An 18,659-nucleotide genomic window follows, 5' to 3' on the forward strand; every position below is an offset into this window, starting at 1 on the left:
ATACCAAGTGTGATTCTTTTGCAATTAACAACCGACGCATTTGATTCCATATTTCATTTGCGACAGAATGTAAATCTTTCTGTTCTAACTTTTGATATTCGAAAATTTGATTGTATTAGGCGTGCCGCATGCTAGGGCACTCAGTGATAGGACGAGATCTCCTCCTCCCCCCCCCCCCCCACCAAAATAAAAAAATTGCCAATTTCTTAAGTAGTGTTATTTTTATGGCATGTGAACAGTATCAGAAATCTCAGAGACTAGCTCAGGGCTCAGTCAACTTGACTTTATTATCCATTACACTCATTTGGTTTATTAGAAGCCATTGGTGTAATTGGTGTAAGCCGAGCTAATTACAAATACCCGTAATTTCAAACTTCGTTATCACTGTTCATATGTAAACATATACTCAGTTACTAACTTTCAGATGAAGTACATCAAAATTATATATAAATAAGTGAAGTATCAAGACAGCTAATCCTGGAAATACGTTAGCAACTTTAGCACTCATTTAGTGTCAGAGCACAGCATCTGCGAGGTAACGATGAAATGGGGATTTTCCCGTGTAACCATTTCTCGACTATACCATAAATACCAGGAATCCGGTAAAACAGCAAATCTCCGACATCATTGCGGCCGTAAAAAGATCCTGCAAGAACGGGACCGACGACGACTGAGGAGAATCATTCAACGTCACAGAAGTGCAACCCTTCCGCAAATTGCTGCAGATTTCAATGCTGGGTCATCAAAATGTATCAGTGTGGGCTATGTGATAAGTAATAGGGAGATGGGGTTCTCGGGACAGTTTTGATATCAAATTGATATACAAATTAATTAAATTGATCAATTGATTCCCCCAACCACGCCCACCCCCAGTCCCCACCACGCTCACCGTATGACATCATGTGTTTTTCTCAGCCTTCACACGGGTCCCAGCTCCCTGCCCTCTCCCTACCCTCCCCCACCCCCAACCCACCCTATTGGCGGTAATTTCGAATTTTGGTGGAAATTTCGAATTTTGGTGGGAATTTCATTGTGCAGGGCAGTGCTGACGTACCCACCCCACCCCACCCCCCACCCGGGAATTGGCGGGAAATTAAAAATGGCGGAACCCTTTCTGGGACTCGAACCTTGGTCCTCCTGGAAAGAAAGCTCAATTGCACTCCCCTAACACACTTATACGACCAGTGGCGCTTAAAATTGGCAGTAGCCAATAGGAACGCTGCATCCGATCACAACGAGGATATAAGGTGGGCCCAGCAGCTCTGCAGCCTGAGTTGCAGTCAGTCAGTAACTCAGAATGAAGCGCCAGTCGCAAACGTCCTCAACGAGATTACTCGAACCCGCGAGTTCCCAGCTTGCTGGAAACATGCGATACACAAACCAGGGAAAGACCCTCTATTCCCGCAGCACTACAGGCCAATTAGCCTCTTGCCAACTCTCAACAAGATCTATGAGCGCCTCCTGCTAAGACCCATACAGGAACATATTTCCAGAGAGCAACTTCTGCCGGATTTCCAATTTGGGTTCCGGCAGAACCACTCTGCCCCACAACAGGTCACTGAGTGGTTGAAACAGCCACAGAATGCTTCAACCACAGAGGCTACTGCGGGATAGTGCTACTAGACGTAGCCAAAGCATTTGACTCAGTATGGCATAGGCCATAGAGGGCTACTCTACAAGCTGTACACGCAAGGGTTCCCCGGGAGAATAGATAAGCTGATCAAAAGCTATCTCACGAATAGGACTTTCTCCGTCAAAGTAGAAACTGCCACCTCCACCAAAAGGCGTATTCGTGCTGGGGTGCCACATGGATCGGTCCTGGGGCCCGTTTTGTACAATCTGTACAATGTGGACACTCCAATGGCCCCCAGGTGAACACCGCACAGTACGCAGACGACACAGCCTTCTACACGAGAAATGCGAACAAGGACCTGGTCATCCGTAGGCTACAAAGTGTTTTAGATGACACAGAAACTTGGGCCCGTCAATGCCGTATCACCATCAACTCTGAAAAGACACAGGCTATGCTGATTACCCGCAGGCTCAGAAGACGCGAACCTCCTCAACGTCCCCCCCTCCATCGTCACCTAAACAGAACCCAACTCCCCTGGCGCAGAATCGCCAGGTACCTTGGTGTAACCTTGGACTCTCATCTTACGTGGAAACCCCACATAGACGAGGTCCACAGGAAGGTCTGTGCCAGAATGTCCATCCTATATCCAATCCTGAACTCAATCAGCTCCCTTCCCTGCCCAGTAGCAGTAAACGTGTACCAGGCCCTGAGTCATGGAATATGCGTGCCCCATCTGGGGATATGCGGCGAAGCAGCACCTGGACAAACTCCAGAGGCTACAGAACCACACCCTCAGGAGGGCATTGCATTTACCCCTTGGATTCCCCATAGATGATCTGCACGCCGCAGCTGAAATCCCACTCCTGAAAGAGCATTTCCAAGATCTGGCAAGGGCCTTCTATGAAGGTTCTTCCAGATCAGGAAACGCCCTCATCCACCCCCTAGGTCGGTATGACATGTCCCGCGACAAGCACAAGCGCCCCATGACGATCTTCGACGATTAAGTCGAAGAGAAAATCCCAATACCCATTCCCTTAATCCCGTTCCCTCCTAATATAACACCAATTCATCTCGCCTACCTCAGGCAAGTACCAGACACAGACAGAACAATCATCACATATCACAGGCACCAAAAAACTACAGAAAAATCACACACACATGTACACAGGGGAGTAAAAGCCGAAAGGCTACAAACTCCCCCTCACACTTCCCCAAAGAGGGGAAAGTAAAAGATGAGATCAGGCAAGCCCCAGTCGAGATCGTCCAGTGCCGCCCAGCCACAGCAGCAACAGAACAGGAAGAGGCCGCGGAAGCATAAGTATTCCCTGCTTAATGTCTGTGTTTACTGCCGTGTGAGGGTCTTTGTGCTTCTATCAGCGCTTGTAACGATTTTTCTTCTTTGCTCATCAGCGGATACGACGTCATGCAGCGGCAGGATCCTGGGATTCTGTCACGCACCAGGTCAGCTTGATGGAGAAGGACAGTCAGCTGTTATTGTCGGCTGAAGACACCCAGCCAACCCCTGACTTGCTGAAGTGCACCGGGGGTCCTAATCAGCATAACGCAGGTCGGTACTGACCTCCATCATAAGTGCCATCACAGAATATTCCAGTGATATTGCATGGACAAAGTGAGGATGTAGTGTATTAGGAGATACCAGTTAAGCCCTGTGCACCACTACTCTTCTCTTCACCGTATAATTTAACCGCTAGTGGTTCGAAATGTTTACATATTGGTGTAGAAGCAATCACAGACAGAGAGTGGCATATTGTGATAGAGATCGAGAATGCAGCTAAAGGTATTAAACTGCGGTTTACCGAGGTGGAGTGGGATGAACTCTGTCGTGTAAAAGCGTATATCAAGCAGCAGTTGACCGCCGAGTATCATCCGAGCCTTCCTCCTCTGGACATTTACTGTGCTGCTCTAACTCTGTCCATTATAATGGTGTACAATGACTCTGCACTCTGTGTGAAATCAGGTGACACATCCATTTATGTACATCACCCCATCCTTAAAAACTTTTTCGATCTACAGGTTGTGCTGCCCATAATGTTGGAAAGACCAAACAGATGGCTACCCTGTGTTAAAGCTGTGTATAGAGACATTGCAGATTATCTAAGTATGAACAGTGTGCATGTAGACGACTTCGAACACTGGGTCAGTATGGTGCGGACGAAAACTAATGTACTGCCAATAAGTTTGAGAGAAACACATGCTGAATTCTGTGCTTAGAAGAAGGCTTTATTTTCTATATTCTGCCCTGGCGTTAAGATAAAGAAAGAACCAGTTGATGTAGTGCATCCTGTGTATGATTACTGACTAAAAAATGTATATAATCATGTAAGTGTTTTTTACTTCTTATCTCTTATTATATTGCAAGTACTAAAGCTATTGCCCCAGTATTTTCACTGGAAACATGCAACAGCAGAAAACTATGTCATTTAACAAAATTATCCGTAAAAACCCATTGCACGCCAGCACCTGAAAATGTCGGTATCATAGAAAGGGCTTAGTGTTCATTATTTTCTATAAAGACCCATTGCACGCTAGTACCTGATGTAGTAGGTATCATGGCAGGGTGGATGAAGCATCAAGACTTCGTTGTAAGCTACTGGAGCAGTGACGGTGCGCGAGAAGACCGGACGAAGAAGAATGGCGCACTCCTTACCGACAACATTGTGCAATAATTGTAGGTCCATCCAATTGCGGTAAGACAAATGTTCTCATGCCGTTGCTAACACATCCGGATGGAGTCCGCTTTGAGCATGTATGTGCATTTTCATAAACACTGTTTCAGCCCAAATACCAACTATTACAGGAGATTCTGCAGGGTGTAGGTGGTGTGACATACACGACGTTCAGTGAGAGCAGTGATATCCCTCCACTGGAAAAAGTAAAACCAAACACAGTGTTCATATCTGACGATGTTGCTGTGGAAAATCAAGATCAAATTAGGCGATATTTCTGTTTCGGTCGCCATATGGCTGTTGATGTATTTCATCTGAGTCAGACATATTCAAGAATCCCAAAACAGCTGGTGAGGAATAATGTAAACCTAATTATAGCATTCAAACGGGACAATCTGCGCATTTACCAGGCTCATGTAGGATCCGACAAGTCGTTCAATGTTTATGTAAAGGTATGTGCAGACTGCTGGAATCAATCACAGTATGGGTTTTTCGTTATTGATAAAACAAGGAAACTGAATGATGGCAGGTATAGGCAGAATTTCCAGGAGTTCATATATATATATATATATATATATATATATATATAATGGAAGGAAACATTCCACGTGGGAAAAATTATATATAAAAACAAAGATGAGGTGACTTACCGAACAAAAGCGCTGGCAGGTCGATAGACACACAAACAAACACAAACATACACACAAAATTCAAGCTTTCGCAACAAACTGTTGCCTCATCAGGAAAGAGGGAAGGTGAGGGGAAGACGAAAGGAGGTGGGTTTTAAGGGAGAGGGTAAGGAGTCATTCCAATCCCGGGAGCGGAAAGACTTACCTTAGGGGGAAAAAAGGACAGGTATACACTCGCACACACGCACATATCCATCCACACATACAGACACAAGCAGACATATTTAAATATAGGTATACACTCGCACACACGCACATATCCATCCACACATACAGACACAAGCAGACATATTTAAATATGTCTGCTTGTGTCTGTATGTGTGGATGGATATGTGCGTGTGTGCGAGTGTATACCTGTCCTTTTTTCCCCCTAAGGTAAGTCTTTCCGCTCCCGGGATTGGAATGACTCCTTACCCTCTCCCTTAAAACCCACCTCCTTTCGTCTTCCCCTCTCCTTCCCTCTTTCCTGATGAGGCAACAGTTTGTTGTGAAAGTTTGAATTTTGTGTGTATGTTTGTGTGTCTATCGACCTGCCAGCGCTTTTGTTCGGTAAGTCACCTCATCTTTGTTTTTATATATATATATATATATATATATATATATATATATATATATATATATATATATATAAACAGGTTTTTTTTCCATCTGATTTTTCGATAAATTAGTGTAATTGATGTTCTGATTTCATTTCTATTTTGTTTCATGCCATTGTGTTAAGAAAACTGTAAACAATTTTCAATGTGAATATTAATGTTTATGTCAAATGTCAAGCAATAGTGTAATAGAATTGAAATGTAACAAATGTTGAAACTGTTGTAAGATGTTTAAAATTGTAATTGTGCGTCTGGTCCATACGTAGGCAATGTGTTAGGATATGTAGAATGCAAAACCTTGGGTGAATACCCGGCCTGTCAGGGAGCGGTAAAAGGTGGATGGCAGGCGAGCGCGGGAAAATGCACAAGGGCACTGCACGGCACAACAGGCTCAGCAGTAGTAGTTGGAGTTTGGCATTGGTCTGAGCAACACCTTCTGGAGCGAGGAGGCTCTCCTGGAAGACGTAGTTTCATTAAGCCTCGGGAATGCCATTCCAAATCCCACACATCATGGCAAAATTCCATAGGCACTAAATGGAAAAGTAATGCGACACTAAGAAGAATTAAAGTGCCGATACGTCAAGAGCCATAGCTGTGGTTGTATGTGTGCTCTGTGCCTCGCCATCTCGCCGCTCACCAACCGCCGCATCGATACAAGCAGGTTGAAACTTTTAGTACTGTATTCGTATCGACTATAGAGTGAACTGTTCAATAATAACCTAAATTTTACCAGAACTTTTCCCTCATTTAATTATCCTCACAACTAACCTAGACACGGTCCTTTCCAAATGTTGTGCAATCCGAGTGTCCCGAAATGAAAAATTAAATTTTGTGTTAATAATAGTTACTTGCAGACCTAGTAATGTTAGAATGGTGTTTAAAGAGCTGTTTTATTAACGAACCAGTAAATGAATAACGAAGGTCTAACAAAGTTGAAAGATAACTTTAATATTGATATAGTAATGAAGTTTAATTATTTCAAGACAGATATAAAAGTATTTAAATGAGAAGTAAATAAGATAAAAAGAGTTGTAACTCATATACTGGAAATCTTGAACGCATGATAATTTCAGTAATCAATTTTTTTAATATAGTGATCATAACAGTTTCAGGGTCCTTCCCCCCTTTTTATTCATTTGAATTCTGAAGTGTTCCACATTGGTTTGACCAGCAAAAGTTAAAGTCAATATATAAGTCAAAATTTTTCAGTGTTTTATCTTTATCAAAATTGACATTTTGTGTGTGGCTTGAAAGTGCTATTTCTAGGGTAACCTATGCCTGATTTTAATCAGATCAATAGACAGTACGAAGCTTTGTAGTATACATTATAGTGTAGTGTTATATATTCATGGTCAGTACAGAACGTGAAACTATCAGTTCAATAGATTTTCTGTTTCTAAAATTTTACTATATTATGCAGTGTTACTACATGTTGTTTTGCATGAATATACACAAACTTGTACAGGGAAGAAACTCAGTTAATGCCTAGTTAGGCTGGCAACCGTATTATTATTAAATTGGTAGCATCTTCAGTGTTGCTTTTGGTACTTACTGACGTGTAATTGCGTTTTGAACTTACTTGACGGATTATTGTTATTACAGAGTGGGTGTAAGTCCGATTTTCCACCATTCAGGTACATGTGGTCAATATCTATACGAAAATCCTGTCTCATAAGGTGAACCCCGCTCACTTACCATAGTACAGGCTTTAATGAGTATTGTGTGCCCCACGCACACGTTACAAGGTGTACATCAGTACACGCATCACCATGGATAAATTCAAACGCATGCCGGGAGCTCAGTTTGATAGGATGGGTGTACACAGAATCGAAAATTCAAACTTTCGAACATAAAGTTGGAGTCGTACGCAAGGAACAAGAGGCGTATTGCCAGACTCTTCTGAGACTGAACAATACACTGAATGATTGGGTTTATGCAATTGAGAAGAAAGTAAATGACTTAACTGAAGGGGGGGATACCTGTCATTGAGAACGGGACATTGTACGAATGGGTTAACGGAATTGAAAAGAAAATAGGAAACTTAACTGAAGGGAAAATAGCTGCTACCATGAAGGGGGAGCAGCAGAAGAAGAAGAGCGGATATATAAAACCTCACGCTGCACAGAAGTCCGATTAATATACACCGAGATGTCGACTAAGCATAAAGTCATCGAGGCAAGGAAAGGTCGTTCGCGAGAAGTTACGGTTGCTGAGGTTAGGGCATTTGAAGCGGGAGCAGACATTGTGAGAAACCTTTAAACCAGTTACTGAATCTCTCGATGAACTCTCAGCGAAATTCCGCTATGACGACATGACGCTATTGCCGATTTCATTAACCGGCACAGCGAGGCTAGGATAGACGATAGACGAAATGTTCGGTGTCAGTGGTGAGAAACCATACATGTTGGGCGCACAGCCTATAACTTTAAATGAAAAAAAAAAAAAAAAAATACCAATACAGATCGGCGATAAACAGTTTCAAAGAACACCCGGCCTACTGAACCTAATTTTCCTAAGACCCACAAAAACTGTAAATTAATCAGCTAAAGATCTGGAAATGTATCATGAAATATTGCTTTTAACTGATCTGCATAACAATGCTGAATAGCACAGCAATGTGAAATACAGATCTATTATAAAACTATTTTGGATGGTGAAAGAAATAGCAGTGGTGATGGTATTGACATTCAGCATAAAAGAGTGAGCAATCGACTCCTGCAGTATATAATTATGATGGCCCCAATGAGCTGATAGACCGGCTACAACTTCTCATGGCATCAGCTGCCGCTGGTAATAATTTGAATGAAGTTGTTTCAATAATTTCTGAGCTTAGAGAGTAAGTATGGAGACTGTAGTTCGAGAACTGCACAAACCAGCACGCAAAACATACCCTCGAAGATATGTTATGATTAAAGGTTTGGACGACCTGTGGCGGATGAATCTTGTCGACATGAGGGAATATTCAGGTGTGAATAACCGATTCAAATATATTTTAATGGTCATTGATACTTATTCCAAATATGCCTGGGCATTACCCGTGAAAGCGAAAACAGGGAAGGAAGTCGCGCATTTGTTTGATGTATTACTGCAGACGGGGATGAATCGAAGCCCCGACAACCTCAAACAGACAATGGCAGTGAATTTTACAATATCTGTTTCAAGAATGTGATGGAGCGTATGGAACACATCACTACTCGACGTTCAGCCACCTGAAAGCGAGTATCGTGGAACGTCTCAACAAAACAGTGAAAATCCAAATAAGGATGCAATTCAATCATCGTGGCTCACACAAATGGATCGATATCTTCGCGCAAATAATTGCACAGAATAATCGAACCAAACATCGCACAATAAAAATGAGATCTAAGGCGCTGCGGTCACGGACTGTGCGGCTGGTCCCGGCGGAGGTTCGAGTCCTCCCTCGGGCATGGGTGTGTGTGTTTGTCCTTAGGATAATTTAGGTTAATTAGTGTGTAAGCTTAGGGACTGATGACATCTTCAATTTTTTGGTCCTGTCCTCCTCAGTTGCGCGTAATACTACGGTATGTTGATGATTTTCACTTATGGACCGTCTGACAGCAACTGAATGAAACACAATGTTAGTGCCATACGCGTTTCGCCTTTATTTTCTGCAAGGCATCATCAGTGGCCTGTAATATGTACATATGTTAGCTATTTTATTTACATTTTTGTCACTGTGCCTATAGGTTATAAACAGTTCTGGTGGTTGGTATTTCCTATTAAGTAGTAATGTTTTGAACTGTACTTACAGGTTGCGTAGACAGTTTCTTACATATTACGCTCCTGTTGCATTTTTGGTCTTGTTCTTCTTCCTATGAGCGCCAATTTGCTGTTTTTTCTGCATTCCGCAGCACTATGCACTGAACGCATTTTTTAATGCAATGTTTTGGTTTCTGTTGCCGACTGTCAAATGTTTTTGCCAGAGATCGAATATTACTGCCAAACTTATGAGTGTAACTATCGAAGTATCTGTGGTCTGTTCGTTGTTCGTGTATGCATTTGTGTGTGTGTATGTGTGTGTGTGTGTGTGTGTGTGTGTGTGTGTGTGTGTTTTTGGTGTCATATTAATTTAATTTAATTTTTTTGTACTTAATTATTTATTTTTGTTTATGTCCTGTGTATGTGTGTGTGTGTTTTGGTGTGATTATATATATATATATATATATATATATATATATATATATATATATATATATATATATATAACTTTATTTTATTTTTATTTTTTTTTTTTTTTTTTTTTTGGGGGGGGGGGGGGGTTCGGCTGTGTGCGTGTGTGTGTGTGTGTGTGTGTATTTTGGTGTCATATACTTTTCTTTTATGTTATCATTTCCTTTATTAATTGTAGTAAGGAGCCTGTGCTGATGTGTGTTTGTTCATTTATCACATGTTTGTTTTCTGCTATGGCTTTCTGGATGTGGAAGTTTTCTTGCATTTGTATAAAATGTTTGTCATGGTTGCTTATTCTCATTATTTTCATTTCTTGTTCCATGTTTGTAGGATGATGGTTGTAGTGTTTTAAATGCTCTGCAAATGTGGAATGGTTTGTTTCATACTTCCAACATCTGATATGTTCTTTGTATCTTGTTTCAAAATTCCTGCATGTCATGCCTATGTATACTGCATCACAACTTTGACATTCAAGTTTATATATTCCTGATTGTTGGAATTTGTCCCTCTTAGGTGTGATTGAAGGGTTTGCCCAGGCTTATATGCTATTTTGAAGCCCTGTCTCTTTAGGATGTTTGCAACTCTGTGTGTTAGTTTATGTGTGTAGGTCATGGTGTACCATCTGGTTCTTTTCTGTGTGGTGTTGTCATTGTGTGTGTTTGTTGAGTGTGTTTGTAAGTTTTCATCTTGTGAGTTCTTTTGTATTGTGGAAATGTTGTGTTTGTTTTTTATTTGTGTTTTTATTTTTTGATTGAGCCTGTGTACCACATGTGTGTCATACCCGTTGTTCCTAGCTATTTGTATGATCGTGTTCATTTCTTGTTCATAGTTTCTCTTACTGAGTGGGATTCTGTTTAATCTATGTAACATGTGTCTTAGTGCTGCAAATTTCTGGCTTTGGGGGTGGTTGGATGTGGAATGTATTATTGTGTCCGTGGCTGTTGGTTTTCTAAAGATGTTAAATGTATGTTTTCCATTTTCTTTTTTAATTGTAATGTCAAGAAAATTTATTTGATTTTCTTTTTCTTTTTCAAGTGTGAATTTTATGTTCTTATGAGCTTTGTTTATTTCTGAATGGAGTTCATCTATTTTTTCACTTGGCTCGTCTATCAAACAAATAATGTCATCCACGTATCTGTACCAATATATGATTTTGAAACTTTCATTTGTGGTTATCTTATCAAATATCTGATTTTCAAGGTGACTGATGAAAATGTTTGCTAGTGTTCCTGATATTGGGGATCCCATGGGCAGTCCATCAGTTTGTAGATAATATTCTTCCTCAAACTGAAAGTAGTTTTGTTCAGTTGTCAGTCTGAGCATATCTGTTATTTCTTTTATTGCGTCTGTGGTGAGGTTGCTGTGGGATGAGAAATTTTGTTCTATGATTTCTATTGTTTCTGTGATAGGGATGGAGGTATACATATTTTCTATATCGAATGAAATCAGTGATGCTGTGTGTGGTACCTGTATGTTCTGTACATTTTCTATTAGGTTTCCTGTGTTTATCAGTGTTCTGTTGTTTTCTACTTTATAGTGTTTTGTAACAAACTTTTGGAGGTGTTTGGCTATGCGGTATGTTGGGGCTTTCTTGAAGTTGATAACAGGTCTCATTGGCATTCCGTCTTTATGTATTTTTGGTTGACTGCGGAGTGTTGGTGCTTGAGGGTTTTTCTGCGTTAAGTAGTATTTTTGTTTGTCTGTGAGTGTGTGTTCAATGTTTTTCAGTGTTCGTTTCACATTTGCCTGGAATCGTGTAGTAGGATCTGACTTCAGTTTTTGTATTGCGTTGGTGTTTATGTATTCCTTGGTTTTTGTGATGTATTGCTCTTTATCCATGAGTACTGTTACATTTCCCTTGTCTGCTCTTGTTATTAATACGTTGTTGTTTGTTAACTTTTGTTTTAACCTTTTCATAGTAGCTGCTTCTGTTTGGTTGTTTTTATTGTGTGTCTGCTGTGTTTGTTTTATTATGCCTTTTATTTCTTCTTTTACTAGTTCTCTTGTCAGTCCTATGACAAACTGATGGACTGCCCATGGGATCCCCAATATCAGGAACACTAGCAAACATTTTCATCAGTCACCTTGAAAATCAGATATTTGATAAGATAACCACAAATGAAAGTTTCAAAATCATATATTGGTACAGATACGTGGATGACATTATTTGTTTGATAGACGAGCCAAGTGAAAAAATAGATGAACTCCATTCAGAAATAAACAAAGCTCATAAGAACATAAAATTCACACTTGAAAAAGAAAAAGAAAATCAAATAAATTTTCTTGACATTACAATTAAAAAAGAAAATGGAAAACATACATTTAACATCTTTAGAAAACCAACAGCCACGGACACAATAATACATTCCACATCCAACCACCCCCAAAGCCAGAAATTTGCAGCACTAAGACACATGTTACATAGATTAAACAGAATCCCACTCAGTAAGAGAAACTATGAACAAGAAATGAACACGATCATACAAATAGCTAGGAACAACGGGTATGACACACATGTGGTACACAGGCTCAATCAAAAAATAAAAACACAAATAAAAAACAAACACAACATTTCCACAATACAAAAGAACTCACAAGATGAAAACTTACAAACACACTCAACAAACACACACAATGACAACACCACACAGAAAAGAACCAGATGGTACACCATGACCTACACACATAAACTAACACACAGAGTTGCAAACATCCTAAAGAGACAGGGCTTCAAAATAGCATATAAGCCTGGGCAAACCCTTCAATCACACCTAAGCCAGCCAGCTACCAAGAGGGACAAATTCCAACAATCAGGAATATATAAACTTGAATGTCAAAGTTGTGATGCAGTATACATAGGCATGACATGCAGGAATTTTGAAACAAGATACAAAGAACATATCAGATGTTGGAAGTATGAAACAAACCATTCCACATTTGCAGAGCATTTAAAACACTACAACCATCATCCTACAAACATGGAACAAGAAATGAAAATAATGAGAATAAGCAACCATGACAAACATCTTATACAAATGCAAGAAAACTTCCACATCCAGAAAGCCATAGCAGAAAACAAACATGTGATAAATGAACAAACACACATCAGCACAGGCTCCTTACTACAATTAATAAAGGAAATGATAACATAAAAGAAAAGTATATGACACCAAAATACACACACACACACACACACGCACACAGCCGAACCCCCCCCCCCCCCAAAAAAAAAAAAAAAAAAAAAAATTATATATACATATATATATATATAATCACACCAAAACACACACACACATACACAGGACATAAACAAAAATAAATAATTAAGTACAAAAAAATTAAATTAAATTAATATGACACCAAAAACACACACACACACACACAAATGCATACACGAACAACGAACAGACCACAGATACTTCGATAGTTACACTCATAAGTTTGGCAGTAATATTCGATCTCTGGCAAAAACATTTGACAGTCGGCAACAGAAACCAAAACATTGCATTAAAAAATGCGTTCAGTGCATAGTGCTGCGGAATGCAGAAAAAACAGCAAATTGGCGCTCATAGGAAGAAGAACAAGACCAAAAATGCAACAGGAGCGTAATATGTAAGAAACTGTCTACGCAACCTGTAAGTACAGTTCAAAACATTACTACTTAATAGGAAATACCAACCACCAGAACTGTTTATAACCTATAGGCACAGTGACAAAAATGTAAATAAAATAGCTAACATATGTACATATTACAGGCCACTGATGATGCCTTGCAGAAAATAAAGGCGAAACGCGTATGGCACTAACATTGTGTTTCATTCAGTTGCTGTCAGACGGTCCATAAGTGAAAATCATCAACATACCGTAGTATTACGCGCAACTGAGGAGGACAGGACCAAAAAATTGAAGATGTCAATACAGCTATGTCAAGCATTCCCTGTCAACGTGTACAACAGGTTCAAGAAAATACATCTGAGACTCCATAAGACGATACAGCATATAAAATTCAACAGAACATGCAAAAAGAACGATTTAATTCCAAGCTACATTAATGTAAAGGTTAAAAACAGTTCTACAGTGGCACAAAAGTCGAAATCATTTGCAGAACGATATTGGTTACTACATGAAATTAAGATGCTCTACTCGAAAAAACAGCACCTAAACATGATGCTCTATGAGACTCATCTAGAATTGGCAAAAAACGTAGGAAACGCCGCAGTTTTCATGGCACTAGTAGAAAAAACTGAGCACAACACATACATAGCAATGAAACATTTACAAAACAAACATAAACACAAGATAATGAAACTAACAGTAAAAAAGACGCAAAAATACATTTACATTTTAAATGTGAAACCACATGAACACCAACACTCATTCCATCCACGTTTAGTTAACCTAACAGAGACAGAACTACACGAAAACGAAAAAATGCTCTTGGAAAAAGGTTTGAAACACTGCACCAATAGCAAGGTGAACAATCAATACATAGAAAATCTCATAGTAGAAACCGAACACATCCTTACACGTGAAGAACAACAAAATAATTGTGAAATAAACATAGGACTGACAAGAGAACTAGTAAAAGAAGAAATAAAAGGCATAATAAAACAAACACAGCAGACACACAATAAGAACAACCAAACAGAAGCAGCTACTATGAAAAGGTTAAAACAAAAGTTAACAAACAACAACGTATTAATAACAAGAGCAGACAAGGGAAATGTAACAGTACTCATGGATAAAGAGCAATACATCACAAAAACCAAGGAATACATAAACACCAACGCAATACAAAAACTGAAGTCAGATCCTACTACACGATTCCAGGCAAATGTGAAACGAACACTGAAAAACATTGAACACACACTCACAGACAAACAAAAATACTACTTAACGCAGAAAAACCCTCAAGCACCAACACTCCGCAGTCAACCAAAAATACATAAAGACGGAATGCCAATGAGACCTGTTATCAACTTCAAGAAAGCCCCAACATACCGCATAGCCAAACACCTCCAAAAGTTTGTTACAAAACACTATAAAGTAGAAAACAACAGAACACTGATAAACACAGGAAACCTAATAGAAAATGTACAGAACATACAGGTACCACACACAGCATCACTGATTTCATTCGATATAGAAAATATGTATACCTCCATCCCTATCACAGAAACAATAGAAATCATAGAACAAAATTTCTCATCCCACAGCAACCTCACCACAGACGCAATAAAAGAAATAACAGATATGCTCAGACTGACAACTGAACAAAACTACTTTCAGTTTGAGGAAGAATATTATCTACAAACTGATGGACTGCCCATGGGATCCCCAATATCAGGAACACTAGCAAACATTTTCATCAGTCACCTTGAAAATCAGATATTTGATAAGATAACCACAAATGAAAGTTTCAAAATCATATATTGGTACAGATACGTGGATGACATTATTTGTTTGATAGACGAGCCAAGTGAAAAAATAGATGAACTCCATTCAGAAATAAACAAAGCTCATAAGAACATAAAATTCACACTTGAAAAAGAAAAAGAAAATCAAATAAATTTTCTTGACATTACAATTAAAAAAGAAAATGGAAAACATACATTTAACATCTTTAGAAAACCAACAGCCACGGACACAATAATACATTCCACATCCAACCACCCCCAAAGCCAGAAATTTGCAGCACTAAGACACATGTTACATAGATTAAACAGAATCCCACTCAGTAAGAGAAACTATGAACAAGAAATGAACACGATCATACAAATAGCTAGGAACAACGGGTATGACACACATGTGGTACACAGGCTCAATCAAAAAATAAAAACACAAATAAAAAACAAACACAACATTTCCACAATACAAAAGAACTCACAAGATGAAAACTTACAAACACACTCAACAAACACACACAATGACAACACCACACAGAAAAGAACCAGATGGTACACCATGACCTACACACATAAACTAACACACAGAGTTGCAAACATCCTAAAGAGACAGGGCTTCAAAATAGCATATAAGCCTGGGCAAACCCTTCAATCACACCTAAGCCAGCCAGCTACCAAGAGGGACAAATTCCAACAATCAGGAATATATAAACTTGAATGTCAAAGTTGTGATGCAGTATACATAGGCATGACATGCAGGAATTTTGAAACAAGATACAAAGAACATATCAGATGTTGGAAGTATGAAACAAACCATTCCACATTTGCAGAGCATTTAAAACACTACAACCATCATCCTACAAACATGGAACAAGAAATGAAAATAATGAGAATAAGCAACCATGACAAACATCTTATACAAATGCAAGAAAACTTCCACATCCAGAAAGCCATAGCAGAAAACAAACATGTGATAAATGAACAAACACACATCAGCACAGGCTCCTTACTACAATTAATAAAGGAAATGATAACATAAAAGAAAAGTATATGACACCAAAATACACACACACACGCACACAGCCGAACCCCCCCCCCCCCCCAAAAAAAAAAAAAAAAAAAAAAAATTATATATATATATATATATATATATATATATATATATATATATATAATCACACCAAAACACACACACACATACACAGGACATAAACAAAAATAAATAATTAAGTACAAAAAAATTAAATTAAATTAATATGACACCAAAAACACACACACACACACACACACACACATACACACACACAAATGCATACACGAACAACGAACAGACCACAGATACTTCGATAGTTACACTCATAAGTTTGGCAGTAATATTCGATCTCTGGCAAAAACATTTGACAGTCGGCAACAGAAACCAAAACATTGCATTAAAAAATGCGTTCAGTGCATAGTGCTGCGGAATGCAGAAAAAACAGCAAATTGGCGCTCATAGGAAGAAGAACAAGACCAAAAATGCAACAGGAGCGTAATATGTAAGAAACTGTCTACGCAACCTGTAAGTACAGTTCAAAACATTACTACTTAATAGGAAATACCAACCACCAGAACTGTTTATAACCTATAGGCACAGTGACAAAAATGTAAATAAAATAGCTGACATATGTACATATTACAGGCCACTGATGATGCCTTGCAGAAAATAAAGGCGAAACGCGTATGGCACTAACATTGTGTTTCATTCAGTTGCTGTCAGACGGTCCATAAGTGAAAATCATCAACATACCGTAGTATTAGGGACTGATGACCTTAGCAGTTAAGTCCCATAAGATTTCAAAACAAAACAAAAATGGGACCAATCGATGTTCGTGATAACAGACCTCTGGATACAGTATAGAGTCGTATTAAAACGTTAGATCCGCACAAACAGCTATTTAATGTATGTGATTTAGTACATATTTCAAAAGAAAAGACAGCATTTGAGAAGTCATACATGCCAACTGGCCAGCCGAGATCTTTACAGTTTCCAAAGAGCAGCCGATCCAAATGGGAATAGAGCATAATAAACACATTTTTTGTACATTCCTTAATCGGCCAGTACTCCAACACATGACCAGTTTCCATTGCTGTTTACTGTAAATGCCAATATTTTGTATTCCCCGTTCGTAGTCAGATTTTTCCATACAGCGTGTTTCAACCTGTATGTAAACATGGCCTGCACATCCGCAATAGCTTCTTCCTTTTCCAATTTCAGCTTGTATTCTTTTTTCATGGCGGTTAGCGTCTCCATATATACCAGTTTCCTTTTCTTTACTTTGAGGTCCTCCATTTCCAGTTTTCTTTTCCGTATGCTTAATACATTAACTGCACTTGAAGGAGTAATTTCTTTAATGGTGAACGGTTTAAGTGTGTTCGATACATTGGTGCTTTTTCTTAAGACTTGAGGTATAACATTATTTGTAGGAACCAGTCCCAATTCGGAGATATCTACAGGGTGTTACAAAAAGATATGGCCAAACTTCCAGGAAACATTCCTCACAGACAAAGAAAGAAAATATGTTATGTGGACATGTGTCCAGAAACGCTTACTTTCCATGTTAGAGCTCATTTTATTACTTCTCTTCAAATCACATTAATCATGGAATGGAAACACACAGCAACAGAACATACCAGCGTGACTTCAAACACTTTGTTACAGGAAATGTTCAAAATGTCCTCCGTTAGCGAGGATACATGCATCCACCCTCCGTCGCATGGAATCCCTGATGCGCTGATGCAGCCATGGAGAATGGCGTATTGTATCATAGCTGTCCACAATACGAGCACAAAGAGTCTCTACATTTGGTACTGGGGTTGCGTAGACAAGAGCTTTCAAATGCCCCCATAAATGAAAGACAAGAGGGTTGAGGTCAGGAGTGCGTGGAGGCCATGGAATTGGTCCGCCTCTACCAATCCATCGGTCATCGAATCTGTTGTTGAGAAGCATACGAATACTTCGACTGAAATGTGCAGGAGCTCCATCGTGCATGAATCACATGTTGTGTCATACTTGTAAAGGCACATGTTCTAGCAGCACAGGTAGAGTATCCCGTATGAAATCATGATAACGTGCTCCATTGAGCGTAGGTGGAAGAAAATGGGGCTCAATCAAGACATCACCAACAATGCCTGCCCAAACGTTCACAGAAAATCTGTGTTGATGACGTGATTGCACAATTGCGTGCGGATTCTTGTCAGCCCACACATGTTCATTGTGAAAATTTACAATTTGATCACGTTGGAATGAAGCCTCATCCGTAGAGAGAACATTTGCACTGAAATGAGGATTGACACATTGTTGGATGAACCATTCGCAGAAGTGTACCCGTGGAGGCCAATCAGCTGCTGATAGTGCCTGCACACACTGCACATGGTACGGAAACAACTGGTTCTCCCGTAGCACTCTCCATACAGTGACGTGGTCAACGTTACCTTGTACAGCAGCAACTTCTCTGACGCTGACAGGGTTATCGTCAACT

General features: G+C 39.4%; 1 protein-coding gene across 1 annotated transcript in view; it reads right to left on the reverse strand.

The window, feature by feature from the left end:
* Positions 1–9,603, reverse strand: part of LOC126458322 (uncharacterized) — a 354,753-nt gene extending 345,150 nt beyond the window's left edge. The window contains exon 1 of the mRNA XM_050095276.1: positions 9,316–9,603. The gene's annotated coding sequence lies outside the window, so the exon portion shown is untranslated. The remainder of the gene's footprint in view (positions 1–9,315) is intronic.
* Positions 9,604–18,659: the final 9,056 nt, after the last annotated feature.

The sequence above is a fragment of the Schistocerca serialis genome, chromosome 2 (assembly GCF_023864345.2).
Source record: "Schistocerca serialis cubense isolate TAMUIC-IGC-003099 chromosome 2, iqSchSeri2.2, whole genome shotgun sequence".
Lineage (NCBI taxonomy): Eukaryota > Metazoa > Arthropoda > Insecta > Orthoptera > Acrididae > Schistocerca > Schistocerca serialis.